Here is a 2,972-nt window from a genome sequence, read left to right as displayed (position 1 = left end):
GGCGACGCTGCAGCGCGGCGCCGCGCAGCCGCGGAGAGCGGCCGGAGCTCGACGGGTTGCGCGCCTGGGACGTGCGTCATGGACGTGTCATGGACGTGCGTCATGGACGTGTCATGGACGTGTCATGGGCGTGTCATGGGCGTGTCATGGGCGTGTCATGGGCGTGTCGGGGACGTGTCATGGACGTGTCATGGACGTGTCATGGACGTGTCATGGGCGTGTCATGGACGTGTCATGGACGTGTTATGGACGTGTCATGGACGTGTCATGGACGTGTCGTGGACGTGTCATGGGCGTCGTGGGCGTGTCATGGGCGTGTCATGGACGTGTCATGGGCGTGTCATGGGCGAGTCAGGGACGTGAGAATGTGACTCGAGGCAGACGAGTACGAACGAGGGTGCACCGGCGACGGGGTCGCGCGAGGCAGCGCCGAGAAGTAGCGCTGCTCGTCCGCGAGCAGCGAAGCGCAGCGAAGCGCGGAGGGCGGCGCGCACCTGCGGACGCGGCGTGGCATCGGCGCGCACGCCCCGCGCGCCTCATCTCGATCTCATCGCGATCTCATCTCGATCTCATCTCGAGCTCATCTCGAGCTCATCGCGATCTCCTCTCGATCTCATCTCGATCTCATCTCGATCTCATCTCGAGCTCATCTCGATCTCATCTCGAGCTCATCTCGATCTCATCTCGAGCTCATCTCGAGCTCATCTCGATCTCATCTCGAGCTCATCTCGAGCTCATCTCGATCTCATCTCGAGCTCATCTCGAGCTCATCTCGAGCTCATCTCGATCTCATCTCGAGCTCATCTCGAGCTCATCTCGAGCTCCTCGCGATCTCCTCTCGATATCATCTCGGCTCACCTCAGCTCACCTCGGCTAAGGCCGGCCTCAGCTAAGGCTAAACTCGATCTCCTCCCGATCTCCTCTCGATCTCCTCCCGATCTCCTCCCGACCTCCTCCCGATCTCGATCCCGGCCCATCTGGCACCCCCACGCCAGCGAGCCGGCAGACCCGGCGGCCGGCGAGCCCGGCGCAGCTTGCGCGACCTCGACGAGCCGGTTGGCGGGGTCTGCGGCGTCTTCATCGACGAGCAACAGCCACGGCGCACCGTCGTCCAGCAGGCAGAGCACGTACCTGCGCAACGGATGCGGCGAGATGCGGCGAGAGGCGGCGAGAGAGTGGCCGCGCAGCCAGACACGCCACGGACCCCCCGGCCGCCGACGCGGCGGCGATGCTCTTCCCTTCGGGGGGGAGGAGGGAGTGGACGACTGCGTCTGCGGCGAGGAGGCGCGCCTATGAATGGCACCAAACTGATGCACTGACTAACTCATGGATACCGTGTGTGCGGCGAGGAGGCGCGCCTGGAAGCGCGGGGGCAACACCGTACTCACTCATAAGGAACTCGCACGAACCAAGGACTGGTGGCCAAAGAAGCAACCGCGCCCTCTCCGAATGGACATGCAACGCCCCGCGCGCCGTCGCCAGCAGCAGCAGCGTCGGCCTATCCACGCCGGCAGCCGTGAGACGCGGGCGCCTGCCCCGCCGCGCCGTCGCCAGCAGCGGCGGCGTCGGCCTCGCGTCGCGCGGGCCGGCGCTGCTGACTCCGGCGGCGCCAAGCTCGAACATCTGGCTCCCGAACTCGTCGCCGACCAGCGCGCGCGTCGTCGGGTTGGCGTCGCCTGCAGGAAGGCTCCAGGAAACGGTCCAGGAAAGGTCCGAGAAGGAGGGAGCGGGCGTGCAGCAGCGTCGCCTACACGGGCCCACAGCTCGCCGTCCCAACCTCAATACTCGCTCGATCCCGCGCGCGCCGCCCGCGCGTCGGCACCGCCCGCTGCGTCGCCCGCCGCGCCGCCGCGCCCGCCGCCGCCGCCGCCCGCGCAAGCGAGAGCGCCGCCCGGCTGCGCGAGGGTGAAGAGCGAGCGGCAGGAGACGCCGCCGCCGCCAATCGGCTGCGCGGAGAGGGCTCGCAACCGCACTCCGGGCGCCACCCGCGCCAGGCAGCCTGTTCACAGCTCGAGGTGTGAAGAGTCGCTGTTCACAGGTATGTGGCGACAGCCAGCCGCGCCAGGCAGCCTGAGCGGCCGCGACCACAACACAGCAGCAAGCCGCCGCCTCCTCCTCCACCTCCTCCTCCGCCTCCGCCTCCGCCTCCTCCTCCGCCTCCGCCTCCGCCTCCGCCTCCTCCGCCTCCTCCGCTTGCGTGGGGGGCGTGGGAGGTGGAGGAGGCGGCGGGAGGCGCTAGCGCGATGCTCGAGGGCGGCGCGAGGCAAGACAACGCGTCCAGGATTCGGGCACTACCCTTGCGGAGCCTCGCCGCCGCCTACCCTCGTCGCAGCAGCTGTGAGAAGACGGCTCGAGCCGCCCTCCCCTCCTCCGCGCCAGCCAGGAGCCCGCCGGCGCCACGGACTCTCCCGACGCGAGAGCGCTCACTCCGGGCGGACTCGGCTGCAGCGGCGCCCCGCTCGCCACGGCGTTGGCGTGGGCGGCGGCGGCGGCGCCTGCGTCAAAGGAGGAGGACGGAGCTCGAGGGGGTGGGGAGGTGGGAGAGGTGGGGAGATGTGTGTGTGAGAGTGGGGGGGTGGGGGGGTGGGGGGGGGGGGTGAGTGTGTGTGGGGGAAGGTGTTGGGAGATACCGGGAGGTGTGGGGGGTGGGAGGAAGATGTTGGGAGATGTGGGGAGGTGTGGGGAGGTGTGGGGGAGGTGTGGGGAGGTGTGGGGAGGTGTGGGGAGGTGTGGGGAGGTGTGTGGAGGTGTGGCGCATCTGGAGCGGCGATGCCGTACAAGATACGCTCCTCCTCCTCCGCCGCCGCAATCTCCGCCATCTCGGCCTCGAAGGCCGCGAGGGCCTCCTCCTCCGGCGTGAGGCCTGTTCACACACCCGCCGCCGTGAAGAGACGCCGTTCACGCCAGCCAGCGCCTCCCTCGTGCGTGGCGACCGTGGCTCATCGGAGCACCCCCCTCCCCCTCCCCCTCCC

The sequence above is a fragment of the Emiliania huxleyi genome (genome assembly GCF_000372725.1).
Source record: "Emiliania huxleyi CCMP1516 unplaced genomic scaffold EMIHUscaffold_34, whole genome shotgun sequence".
Lineage (NCBI taxonomy): Eukaryota > Haptophyta > Isochrysidales > Noelaerhabdaceae > Emiliania > Emiliania huxleyi.
Note: the sequence above shows the minus strand (reverse complement) of the source record.